Below are 14,426 nucleotides of genomic sequence, written 5' to 3'. Positions count from 1 at the left end.
TATGCTAGCAATGTATTTGGAACTTATATTAATGTAATCATTTGAAAGCTATGTTGTTTTCCTTTAGCTGGTTTTGAAACCCAAACTTCTACTATTATTTGTGAACCCAATTGTAATATTATTTCCATTGCAACTTGTGTATGTGATGTGTATTTTCTTAATCATGCGATCTTGGTTATGATGTTGATTTATCGAGGTCCTTCGTGACACTCAGCGGACTACCGTGTTTATATAAGTGAAAGTATGTGCGCGTCAATGTGTTAAACGGGGACAATCGTACTTTATCTTGTATAAATGGGGCGGTTCTGTCATAGCTGGCATCGAAGCAAGATTAAGCATAATACTATCATGTGCATCGTTTTAAAAGCCAAGTTTTGGTTTTAAAAAGCCTATTTTGACTAAAACTTTAGCTACAGGCAAATTTGTCAAAACTTATTTGCAAAACTATGCTAGCGACAACCTCCTATTAAGCCCAATTAAGGACCTCAGGTGGCAATAAGTAAACTAATACTAACTATGGGGGATTTACTTAATTGCAATTTTTATTTCGTCGTCCATACGGCGTGCTATTGTATGGATGCCATTTGCTTGAATGGTAATGTATGGATCAATATACCTCTACGCCTAGGTAAGATGGTGAGTGGGGTGACCGCAAGATGTGAGCGTGCAGTCAAAGGGGAGAGGTAGTTTTGATACTTAATTATATATATCTCATATATATATATATGGAAGTATTTAATTGTGGGTTAGCTTTGGTACGGCTATATATGCATATTCTATATGTATGTATAGATGTATTTACTTTCAGGTAGCTTTGATATGGAAGTATATATATGTGGGTATATATATGGAAGAATTTAGCTTGCAACCTAGAGCCTAGACTTTCATTTCTGCATATATAATTGTGGGGTTGGGCTGAAATGAAATCCTTCTAGAGGTACGCTAACCACGAATGCGTAGATTGAATGTAGCTAACGACTAGCTATATATCAAGAGAGTACGTGTTATGCCACCGACATAGAACGTGATTGCTGCCTTAGGCTGGCAATTTCATGAGGACAAATAGGACGAGCATGCGTCATGATTGTTGCTTGTGCATAAACATGCTCCTCTCACCCTTATTCTATTAATGGATAACTTGTTGTAACCATATGGCCATGTTGTGCATGACCGAAAACTAATTTGCTAAATGTAAGTAAAACTTGTTTTGAAGAGTTATCCACCTACTCAGTAAAAAGAAAATAAAAGATAACAGTACCTTACTACCATGTTTGCATGATATGATTAGTGGTGTTGCTGTAGGTGACTGCTTGTTATGTGCGAGCTTTGTGCTTAGTAATAGTTGCTTAAGCTAATTTGATTGAGTTTCTCAAATGCTTGCTTAAGACCATGATGTATGTGTGGATGCTTTGTTACCTAGGTAGTATTATAATCGTTACCTCTTTTATCCTCGGTAAGCATACGAGTGTTGAAGAGCGCTATCCTAGAATAGCGTCCAAGTTTTGATAATCTCATGGTTGTCGTCTCCAATTAAGTTCTCTCTTAGGAGCCTAAGCCTATACACGTGGTTGCTAGCCCTTGAACGTTGCGCTATGAAGACCTATATCCATGCCTTTACTTGACCTTAAGCCCAAGCTTAGTTCCCTTGAATGCTTGCATGTGTTGTGGTTGTCTCACTCCTGTGTGGGAGGACCCTACCAAAAAATTCTTGTTGGGCCTCTCTACTTCTTATCCTAAAGATGGTCTGGTGCAACGCTAATCTCTATCTGCCCTGGCTTTAGAACCGTTTCCTCATAGATCATGTCGTTGCTTTATCAACTGAATCCCTAGTTAGTGCATTGGCTCTATCCCTTGAATCTCATTTGTTTTGTCTCCAACTCTTTCAAGTCTTTGGATATTTATCAGTCTTGCCCTCATGTTGCTGCTCGGCAAGACCAAAAATCCCATATTTACTTTCAAGGCGTGCATGAAAATAAAGCAAGAATCTCATGCTCAGTTGTCTTCTTTAGCTAATCTATGTTTCTCTTGTGCCATGTCCTTACCTTGGACCACCCCTTGTTGACTCCTAACCTTATGACTACCTTTCCTTGCTATCCCTCCTTTGCATAGTGCTTGCTCCTATGCAACCCAATTTGTGCCATGTGAGATTTATTGTAGGTTGTATGTTTGGTAATGGTGTCTTGGTTAATGACTAACAGTGCTGTAGCAGAACCTAGGGCCTCCTTGTGGCTGGCCAACACATGGTTGTGCTGCTGGGTGCGCACTGGTATCAAGGTTTCTAGTCGTGATCCATTATGGAACTACATCAATGAGTTATCTTCTCATGAGCTTTTATTTAGTTATCTTTCCTTATCTTGTCAAAAGATCTGTATGTCAGACCTAATGTAGTAGGAGAGCTTCCTTCTGAAGACGTAACCTTGAAGAATAGGTCACTAACAAAACATCTCTCAAATTTGATGCTTTACTCAACCAATACTCAAACCAACTTAAGACATCGAAGTACCTTAAGCGAGGAATGAGATTACCAAGTTTGGTGTGAATTCAACCATGTTTGAGCCACTAATCACTGGCTTAAAGATAACTGGTTTAGTGCCATAAAATCTCAACAAATTTTCCACTCTTCTTTTCCTTTGATTTACACATTGGGAAGAGTGTTCACAGTCTTTAACTCTTTTTATAACAGCGGTAGCTTTCTCGCTGAGGATGGAGGCTAGGGTTTTCCTCATATGCTTCCTAGGGAACAACTTCTACCGTTGATTTAGGCACTAGCTCAACGATGCACAAGCATTTGACTAGTGGGTTGTTTTTGTAGGGCACAATGCATACTCCACGTGGAGGGGCAGTCCTACAAGATAAGGGACCATTGCTAACTACCCTTTTGTGCTTCATCCAATAGAGTCCTAAACAAATCCTTTGATAGCACCATATACATAATGATGCTGACTGAAACTAGGGAGGTGCTTTCTCTAGCTCTTTACTTAGCTGATACAGCATATTGTACTATCTATGTGGTTGTTCAAGATGGAAATTGACTTGATAGCATAGGGTTTGAAGAAGAAAGCAGGACTTGCATTGCTGATCGGCTTTGTTGTGTTCTTCACTTAGCATTGTCCTATGAGACATAGCCTTCATAGCTACTAAAGAGTCGTTACCTAGCTAGTAATTAACCTTCCTACTGGTAAATAATTAGTTGTCTCTCAATACTTAAAAAGCTTCAAAACTTCTTTTTGACGGTTCATACAACCCAATCTATGCCACTTGAAATTTCACTTTGGTTGTGTGATCGGTAATGGTGTTATGAGTAGCGACTAACGGTGCCGTGATGAAACCGAGAGCCTTCTGTGGTGCGTGACACAAGGTTGTGCTGCTTGGCATGCGCTTGTATCGAGGTTTCTAGTCATGATCCATTGCAGAACTACACTGATGTGTTATTTTTAGGTGAGCTCTTCCTCGGCTATCTTTCTGGATCCTATCAGGAGATTCCTATACTAGACTAGATGCAGTAGAACTTCTTTCCAAAGTCATCCAAAGGATAACCTTGAAGAATAGGTCACTGACATAAACATTAACATACTGCAAGAGGTGGTAGATAAATGACCCTACTTGACAGTCCCTGTAATGACATCAGTCATCTAGTGAGCAACTCATGTCATCCCCATTGGATCAGAAAGGTACACAATACTTAAAGTTGGACAAGTTACCAGTTGGATAATAAAAGGACTAGGATATTATGTCCTATAATAGGTCACCTAGTTCCTATGAGCCTTCTGTCCATGTCTTGACCTTTATATGCAAGATGATCAACCGACCTTCTTTGGAGTGACCTTTTCTGCTGACCTCGATATTGACTGTCTGTTTGTGCATCCACTACGATTGTTGCCATCAAAAAGGAAGTTTGAAGCTTTTTAAGTGTTGAGAGACAACTAATCAATTACTAGTAGGAAGGTTGATCTCTAGTTAGGTAACGAGTCTTTGGTAGCTATGAAGGCTATGTCTCACAAAACAATGTTAATCAAAGAAACAGTGAAGCCGGTCAATGATGCAAGTACTACTTCCTTCTCCAAACCCCGTACTATCAAGGCAATTCCATCTTGGACACTCAAATAGAGAGTACAAGATGTTGTATCAGCTAAGTAAAGAGCTAGAGAAAGCACGTGTCTAGTTTCGGTCAGCCTCATTATGTATATGGTGCTATCAAAGGATTTGTTCAGGACTCTATTAGAGGAAGTACAGAAGGGTAGGTGGAAACGGTCCCTTATCTTTGCCGAACTACCCCTCCACGTGAAGTATGCATTGTGCCCTGCAAAAACAGCCCACAAGTCCAATGCTTGTGCATCGTCGAGTTGGTGCCTAAATCAACGATTGAAGTTGTTCCCTGAGAAGCATGTGAGGAAAACCCTAGCCTCCATCCTCAACGAGAAAGCTACCACTATCATAAAAAGAGTTAGGAGTGCAGAACACACTCCACAATGTGTGAAGCAAAGGAAAAGAAGAGCGGGAAATCTATCCACATTTCATGGCACTAAACCAGCTATCCTTAAGCCGGTGATTAGAGGCTTAACATGGCTAGATTGTCATAAAACTTGGCAAGCTCATTCCTCGCTTAGGGCACTCCAATGTATTAAGTTGGTTTGAGGATTAATTGAGTAAAGCATCGAATTTGTGAGATGTTTTGTCAGTTCGGGTCACTAAAAATTTAGAACAAAGCAGTTTTGGTAGATGATTTGTTTGGATAGCCAACGGTGTCCGTTTAAGCTAAATTTTGGTCAGTAGTTAGAGGACTCTTGGATCTATATGCCTACCAAAATTCGTGTACAACAGAAGAGTAGTTTGTGAGATATGAACTAAAAACTAAAGTGTACAGAATCTGTTATTTCTCTATGGACTGCTATCACCCCTCCAAATAGAAGGTGGTGTTTGTAACTGATGCCAAGATTAGCAACATGGTCAATGTTTTGCCGTTAGATGTGCTTTAGGTGCCCTGGTGAAGACTCCTTGCTCCCCTTTGTGCCTTGCTTTTGCCCTCTCACATCAACAATGTTTGAGCAGTCAAGGTGTTCTACAAGTTAATTTGTGCCATTGCGAGTCGAAAACAATTTAAAAAGTGTCAAACACTGGATTCCAGATTTTGATTTTGAGTTGTTAATTGACATTAGAAAGGAGGCTCAATGTCAAAAGTAGTCCAACCAGGCTAATTTTGCTATAGTGCAAGTCCACCCAACTTACTGTGCCACTTCACCATGAAGTCAAATTGTGCTCAATCTGCTTGGTAGTGTACTATTTCTCTAGTTAGTGAATACTTGCATCCTTTGTTGCCCTCTATACCTCACTATCATCCTTCTTCAACAAGGATTTCCAAGGTAGACTTGTTCTTTGGTACCTTCCATGTGTTTTTACTCAAGAGGTTGCATCAGATTCAACGCAGATAACTGTTGCCCCTGGGATACAAGGATTCCCTCAAATAATGATTGTCAAAAACGCTGAGTCAATAGAGTCAGCTATCACATTCATCGCTCACTCAATGGACTCAGATGATATAGTGTTATCATTAGAGAAAGGGAGCTACACACATAGAACATTATGTAGTTTTCCATCAGTCAGCATCTGAGTGATTGAATAGTTACGAGCGGCGTAGGCATTATCTGTTGGTTACTCGATTTCTCATAGCCTTAGAGGATGTTTACCCCATCTATGATCTCATCCCTTGTGGAAAGTTGTATTCAAGCTACTTTGGTAGAGGACTGCTTTTTGAACTTTGTGAACAAACACAGAACCATTGTAATGAGTAGCTTTTGGAAGCTTGCAGTCTAGTGCAAAGTTCACATGGTCCATGCTATATTCACTAGGGAAATAGATATTACAGGTAGTTAGTTTATGCTCTGTAGTACTCTCCGCATCCCGAGAATGAAGTGCCATGCTGTTTTGGATCCCTCCCAAAGTAACAATGCTTCATGGAAGTCAATTAAGGAAAATTCTTTAGACAAAGTTTACTACGAGGAGCAAATATCAGAAGGTTGTCTTGACCAAATTAGCCTCTCTGATACTTCAAAGCTAAGAAGCCTAAAACTATTCCTTATGTTGGAAAATGGATGACACGCTTCTCTTCCCATAAAAGTCTTTCGCACCAAATCTTGGGGTGAGATTTGCATAAGGGGGGAGGGCTGTAACACCCCAGGTGTTAGTCACAAGTTAAGCAGTGGATTTGGACTTAAGTAGGATATGTCAAGCAATGATCATGGTCTCTAGTTCATAATTTTGAAGTGATGATGAAGGTGGTGTGGTGCAATCTATGAAATTGAGTCCCAACTTGAACTTGGACAACACACCTTTGCTTACATGTGGACCCTTTTTAAGATTTCACAAGAGTAATGCTAAATATGCTTGTTTCATATACATTACATCAACATGCATCAATCTTGACTAGTGGAAAAGTTTCATGAAGTTTGGAACCAAGAAGTCACATGAAATGATAAGTTATAATCTTTCTTGAATTGCTTCATCAAGGTGAATGGGAACATGGGATGTCGACCAAAACTTGCTACCTTGCCCAAATGACTCTAATTGAACTCTACAACAAAAGTCATGAAGGGTTCATGTTGAGCAAATGTCAAGAAAATGCTTCTAAGTGTGGGAATAGCTAAAATTATCTTTTTCATGATATGGTTTTGACCTATGTTGACCAACTATTTGGAGTGCTTGCATGGAGTTGGACCTTAAATAAAAGTTGTAGTTTTGCTTAAGTAGAACAAACTTTATTTTTGTACCAACACCTGATTCAACTTCTAAGTTTCTCATATAGTGGTTTCAAATTTGAATACAATGATGTTTTGGTCTCTCTAGGATTTTTCTAAGTCCCTGATCGGCAAAAGCAGGTGGACATATTGTGACATTTTTATCTTCCAAATTCATATGGTAACTCAACTGGATTCCTTAATATGAGTTGAAGTACACTATGTGGAGGAAGCAACAAAATAAGTCTCATCACTTCATGTTTGGACCGCCAAATTCAATTCCCAAAACTGCTTGTTTCACTGAATTCGTGAAACTTGGACTGAATATCTGAATTTTGTTTTCAGTTTTCAAGTAGCCCTCTTTGGGAATTTATATCTCAAAAACCATTTTGATTTGGACCAAACTCCTTTAATCAAAGTTGGAGTACTCACATAGCTCTACAACTTTGGTTACTATAGCTTGTGCCAAAACTAAACGGATTAGGAGTTACGGAGGGAGAAGTTTGGAGTTTCAGATGCATTTTTGCGGTCTTTTGAATCTAACTAATTAGAGCTAGAATTCATCGTGGCTAACCACAAGCAGGAGCTGAGTGCCGTGTGGCCCTCTAGTGTGCCCGCTGCTCGCCACCTCTCACTAGTGTTTGAGAAAACGGAGGCCGAACGCTGCTCCCTCGGTCTCTCCCATTCACTCGCTCTCCCTCCCTCTCGCTCTGTCTCGTTCTCTCTCTCGCACCCGCCATTGCCGGCTAAGCAAAGCTGCACCCATCACCATCGCTCCCTTCCCTGTCCTCCACCCACCTAGTCACTATAGCACCGCTGCCGCAACCTACTCTGCCACCATCTCCTCACGCTCGCGCGCCTCCCCACCGGGCTAAACAGGTCGAGAGCCCGAGGCCACCACTATATCCTACTGCTGGCTGCCATGATCGGGCTGCTACTATTTGTAGCTGGCCGAGCTTGAGCTATGCGTAGCCATGGCTGGCCGCCACCAAGCCCCAGCGCAGCCCCTCCTTGCCGTCGGCGAGTCACAAGCTAGTCGTCCCCTCCGTCCTCAGTTCCTAGCCACGACGAGGAAGAAGAAAAGGGAGTCAAATGTAGATAGAAACTTTTTGCTGGGTCTAGATGCAAAATGGGTAGAGAGAAGGATTTTTTATGTATAGGCTTGGTTAATTAGAGGAAGGTCCAAGGTTCCCGATGCAAATGTGTTTTCTTTTATCTTTTCTGTTTATTGCATTTAATCGGCTGAAAATTTGGAAAATCATAATAAATCAGTAGAAAAATCATAAAATAGCAAATGAAGACTTTTTGGAATCCTTGTGAGTAGATATACATAGTAGATTTATAATGTGATATGTGTTAGTAGAAAGTTTCTAGCTATTTTTATTTATTCTTGCAAAGTGCTTTTAAAAATCCTTTAAAGTTGTCGGATGCATATCTTGAAGTAGGCAATGTCCTAAAAATATGATTCTAGTTTTGTTAGTCTTGTTTTGGCATGTGATAGCTAAGAAAAATATTAAACCTATTGTTTGTACAATGTTTTTATGATGTTTTGATTTAATCATGACTAATGGTGAATTTTTGCTTACTCTGCTTGCTATTATTATATCTACTGTTTTACTACTCCAAATGACCTAAAAATTTTATTCTAGTATACTTATGGCATGTGTGAGCTCTAGTTAGAATACCATAATTTTTGGTGCATTGATGGCTGAGTTATGAATTTAACTTGAATAATTCTTGATAAATGGTTTTAAATGGTTTATAAATAATTTACATGTGCAAAAATGTGAAATGTGGTTCCTTTGCCTTGGCATGGTGATATTGTGACCTGACAAACCATAATATGGCTATATATTTATAGAAAATGATGATCTTTAGATTTATCTTGCTTTTACTTCTATTCTTGCAATAGCAATTTATCTTTTTCATAGTAATTAAATTATAAAATCTGAGCATGTGAAATTTGTGCAGTAGCCATGTTTTGATAACATCTACCACTCATAAAAGTCTTAGCCCCAAACAAGTTGTTCTCTTATATCACTAAAATAATATATATGTTTATTAGGAGAAAGGATTAATAAAAGCATAATAGTAGATAAAGCTTATAATTGTATTTGGTGATGCTTTGAGTGATTGCTATTCAATAAATCATTAATAAGTATGTTAGTGGTGGTTAAAGTTCTTGAATAACTCATGTGTGTTTGCTCTTTCTTAGCAAAACAAGTGAAACATCAAATTGTTATACTCTGAAATGGCTGCATGTGTATTTTCTGTTGTGATGATAACTTCATTGATCAAATGATGTTTTCTATAAATATGGTGAATACCAAAGTTGTATATAATTTCCTTATCTTGCTTTTCCTAAAATTTTATGATTTTAGGCCTGACGGTTTAGGAGTTATAGATTTTAGAAGTTTGTTGTCAGGTTATGCATGTCCTCTGGACAGATCTGAATGATTGTATTGTTTGGTTCATTTAAACATGGAATCATATATTAGTGATAATAGGATAGTTGTAGCTCTTTTCCTCAGCTTTCCAAAATGTCTAAGATCACTGCTTTTGGTGGTCTAGAACTCCAATTATTGCTATTCAAAATAGAATGGCAGGTTGTGTCCAAATTTGGATAGAGATACTTTCTTGGTGTTGTTTAACCTTGTTAGCTATAGAATCATCTTAAGATGATAATAAGAAAGTTATAGATAACTTAATAAGATTTCTATAAAGTTAAGTATCATGCTTGTTGGAAGAATATAACTTGAGATATGCATTTCTGAAGTTAATATTAGTTTTCTGTCCTTAGTTGTATAAGCTCTGCTTCATGATGTATTTTAACCTTGTTACTTGTTGACTAAGCTTTTGGTGTTAATAACAAAGTTTTAGATAATTTCATTAGCTTTCTATAAAGTCTAGGATCACCCTTGTTGGATGCTTATAACTCTAGTTATTGTTAAAACAAGTGACTGCTGTGTTGCTGTCCAAATTTCTGTACATGTGTGCTCTTATTTGGCTAAACTTGTTAGTTCATGATTGACTTGCAATAGCTGAACTTAAGTTAATGGGTATGTCATGCTCGATATGCTTGCCATATCCACCTATTGTGCTAGAATAGTGTTTAGTTAAATAACTCTAGGTGCCTCGGTAGTGCATAAAATTGTGCTTGTCTTGAACGCTTTTATGGGATGCATTCGTATTATCATTCTTCGCATTCATGCACTTGCATTGTTGCATCTCATTTAGGTACGCTAGATGAACCATGCAAGAGCTGAAGGATGTGATGTTGGAGCCGAACCCAAAGATAGTGTATGGTGGACCTATCCCGAAGGTGGAAGGACTAAGCAAGTGCAAGGACCAGAGATGTCACCAGGACGGTGCGAGCTAACTGAACTGACTTGTGTCGGATTCTAGGCAAGCCCCAGAGCATTCTAAGCCTCCTATATTTTTACAAATATCACTTGAGTCCTTTATGTTTGATGCATTAGGTTATAAGAGTTTATTGGAACCACTTGATGCATAGAACTACCTTGTCTAGAAATATACCTTGAACCCTATGTAGGTCCAGGATCGAATGTATGCTTAGCAATGCATAGACCGGTAGAAGTCGGGTGATTCCCTGTCACCTACGAGACATAGGTGGATACCAAAGCAAGGTTGGCTATATTTGCTATCGTGGAAATAATGATGTGTTGATAAATAAAAGGAGACCGGGCGAGATTGTGATAGAGAAGCAACAAGGCAAGGAGGTCTTGGTGCCTATTTATCCTTGTTTATGTCGGTTAAGGACCGATTCATTATACGTCCTCATGTCATGTTGAACACATGTCTAGCACTTAGCTGGCCGGATAACTCATTCCGACCGTGAAGCTGAGTGGCTCAACTCAGGCCAGGACCCCATAAGTGAAAGTGCGCACACTAAAGGAAGTAAGGATGTGTGGGGAGCCAGTGGGGTGAGTCCAAGGGCAGGCCAGGCCTGAACTTCTAGGTAGACTGGTAGTATCCTTGAGGGTGTAGCCCTGATCGGACCCATGACTATACCTGAGTTGTACCAAAGGTGACCTAAGACTACCATAGCATAGGTATGTCTAGGTTTGTGTTGGGAATAACTCCCTAGCTGGTTGAAATCAATTCACGTGGTCGTCTCTCCTAGATAGTGACAACTTGACTAAGCAGCAGCAACATAGCATTAATTGATGGAATTTGATGGTTATGATGAATATAGAAATGTTACACCAGCTATAGTTACTATTGCATGTTACTAAATGATATTCCACATGTTTGGCACATGTTAGTTGCTAATCTAGAGATGAATAGCTATAATTAACTTGGTTACTAAATTATAAAATGTATAGCTCAACTAGTGGCTCTTATGAAAAATGTTGTCAAGCTAGCTCCACCTATAAAGCCTTGCATGATCCTTGGAGTCACTTTATTTCTGGTTTATGATGGGTAAGTCCAGCTGAGTACAATCGAGTACTCAGAGTTTATCCCACCATGTTGTAGGTAAAGTTCTCGGCCTGCTAAAGATGGTGGATAACCACCGTTGGGCTCGGTGACTCTATATTTATTTCTCATCTATATGCTTTTATCAGATGATGTCACTTATGCTAGCAATGTATTTAGAACTTATATTATTGTAATCATTTGAAAGCTATGTTGTTTTCACTAATCGGTTTTGAAACCCAAACTTGTTTTATTATTTGTGAACTCATTGTAAACATTATTTCCGCTGCAACTTTGTGTATACGATGTGTATTTGCTTAATCATGCGATCTTGGTTGTGATGTTGATTTACCGAGGTCCTTCGTGACACTCGGCGGACTACCGGGTTTATATAAGTGAAGTATGTGCGTGTCAACATGTTTAACGGGGACAGTCATACTTGATCTTGTATAAATTAAGCAGTTCTATCACAAATTCCATCACCAAACATAGGTATCGGGGTTTAAACTAATAAATTCCACGAGTTTTTTGAATCGGTGTTTTCAGTAGGGTTTATCCAGAAATCGCCAAGAGGGACCTATTCGTCAAAGGAAATCATGAATTCCACAGCGAAACCTGAGCATGTGAAATTTGTGCAGTAGCCATGTTTTGATAACATCTACCACTCAAAAAAGTCTCAGCCCTAAACAAGTTGTTCTCATATATCACTAAAATAATATATATGTTTATTAGGAGAAAGGATTAATAAAAGCATAATAGTAGATAAAGCTTGTAATTGTATTTGGTGATGCTTTGAGTGATTGTTATTCAATAAAGCAATGCTAAGTATGTTAGTGGTGGTTAAAGTTATTGAATGACTCATGTGCGTATGCTCTTTGTTAGCAAAACATGTGAAGCATCAAATTGTTATATTCTGAAATGGCTGCATGTGCTTTTTCTGTTGTGATGATAACTTCATTGATCAAATTATGTTTTCTATAAATATGGTGAATACCAAAGTTGTATATAATATCCTTATCTTGTTTTTCCTAAAATTTTATGATTTTAGGCCTGACGGTTTAGGAGTTATAGATTTTAGAAGTTTGTTGTCAGGTTATGCATGTCCTCTGGATAGATCTGAATGATTGTATTGTTTGGCTCATTTAAACATGGAATCATATATTAGTGATAATAGGATAGTTGTAGTTATTTTCCTAAGCTTTCCAAAATGTCTAAGATCACTGCTTTTGGTGGTCTAGAACTCCAGTTATTGCTATTCAAAATGGAATGGCAGGTTGTGTCCAAATTTGGATAGAGATGCTTTCTTGGTGTTGTTTAACCTTGTTAGCTATAGAATCATCTTAAGATGATAATAAGAAAGTTATAGATAACTTAATAAGATTTCTATAAAGTTAAGTATCATGCTTGTTGGATGAATATAACTTGAGATATGCATTTCTGAAGTTAATATCAGTTTTCTATCCTTAGTTGTATAAGCTCTGCTTCATGATGTATTTTAACCTTGTTACCTGTTGAATAAGCTTTTGGTGTTAATAACAAAGTTTTAGATAATTTCATTAGCTTTCCATAAAGTCTAGGATCACACTTGTTGGATGCTTATAACTCTAGTTATTGTTAAAACAAGTGACTGTTGTGTTGCTGTCCAGATTTCTCTACATGTGTGCTCTTATTTGGCTAAACTTGTTAGTTCATGATTGACTTGCAATAGTGAACTTAAGTTAATGGGTATATCATGCTCGATATGCCTGCCATATCCACCTGTTGTGCTAGAATAGTGTTTAGTTAAATAACTCTAGGTGCCTCGGTAGTGCATAAAATTGTGCTTGTCTTGAACGCTTTTATGTGATGCATTCGTATTACCATTCTTCGCATTCATGCACTTGCATTGTTGCATCTCATTTAGGTACGCTAGATGAACCATGCAAGAGCTGAAGGATGTGATGTTGGAGCCAAACCCAAAGATGGTGTATGGTGGACCTATCCCGAAGGTGGAAGGACTAAGCAAGTGCTAGGACCGGAGATGTCACCAGGACGGTGTGAGCTAACTGAACTGACTTATGTCGGATCTCAGGCAAGCCCCAGAGCATTCTAAGCCTCCTATGTTTTTACAAATATCACTTGAGTCCTTTATGTTTGATGCATTAGGTTATAAGAGTTGATTGGAACCACTTGATGCATAGAACTACCTTGTCTAGAAATATACCTTGAACCCTATGTACGTCTAGGATCGAATGTATGCTTAGCCTGGTAGAGGTCGGGTGATTCCCTATCACTTGCGAGACATAGGTGGATACCAAAGCAAGGTTGGCTATATTTGCTATCATGAAAATAACGATGTGTTGATAAATAAAAGGAGACCGGGCGAGATTGTGATAGAGAAGCAACAAGGCAAGGAGGTCTTGGTGCCTATTTATCCCTGTCTATGTCAGTTAAGGACCGATTTGCTGTACGTCCTCATGTCATGTTGAACGCATGTCTAGCACTTAGTTGGCCGGATAACTCATTCCAACCACGAAGCCGAGTAGCTCAACTCAGGCCAGGACCCCATAAATGTAATTGCGCACACTAGAGGAAGTAAGGATGTGTGGGGAGCCAGTGGCGTGAGTCGAAGGGTAGGCCAGGCCTAAACTTCCTGGCAGACTGGTAGTATCCCTAAGGGTGCAGCGCTGATCGAACCCACGACTGTACCTCAGTTGTACCAAAGGTGATCTAAGACTACCTTAGCACAGGTATGTCTAGGTTTGTGTTAGGAATAACTCCCCAGCTGGTTGGAATCGATTCGAGTGGCCGTCTCTCCCGGATAGTGGCAACTTGACTGAGCAGCGGCAATGTAGCATTAATTGATGGAATTTGATGGTTATGATGAATATGGAAATGTTACACCCGCTATGGTTACTATTGCATGTTACTAAATGATATTCCACATGTTTGGCATGGGTTAGTTGCTAATCTAGAGACGAATAGCTATAATTAACTTGGTTACTGAATTATAAAATGTATAGCTCAACTAGTGGCTTTTATGCAAAATGTTGTCAAGCTAGCTCCACCTATAAAACCTTGCATGATCCTTGGAGTCACTTTATTTCTGGTTTTTGATGGGTAAGTCTAGCTGAGTACATTCGAGTACTCAGGGTTTATCCCACCATGTTGCAAGTGAAGTTCTCGGCCTACTGAAGATGGTGGCTAACCGCTAGTGGGCTCAGTGACTCTATATTTATTTCTCATCTATATGCTTTTATCAGATGATGTCACTTATGC

The sequence above is a fragment of the Miscanthus floridulus genome, chromosome 5 (genome assembly GCF_019320115.1).
Source record: "Miscanthus floridulus cultivar M001 chromosome 5, ASM1932011v1, whole genome shotgun sequence".
Lineage (NCBI taxonomy): Eukaryota > Viridiplantae > Streptophyta > Magnoliopsida > Poales > Poaceae > Miscanthus > Miscanthus floridulus.
Note: the sequence above shows the minus strand (reverse complement) of the source record.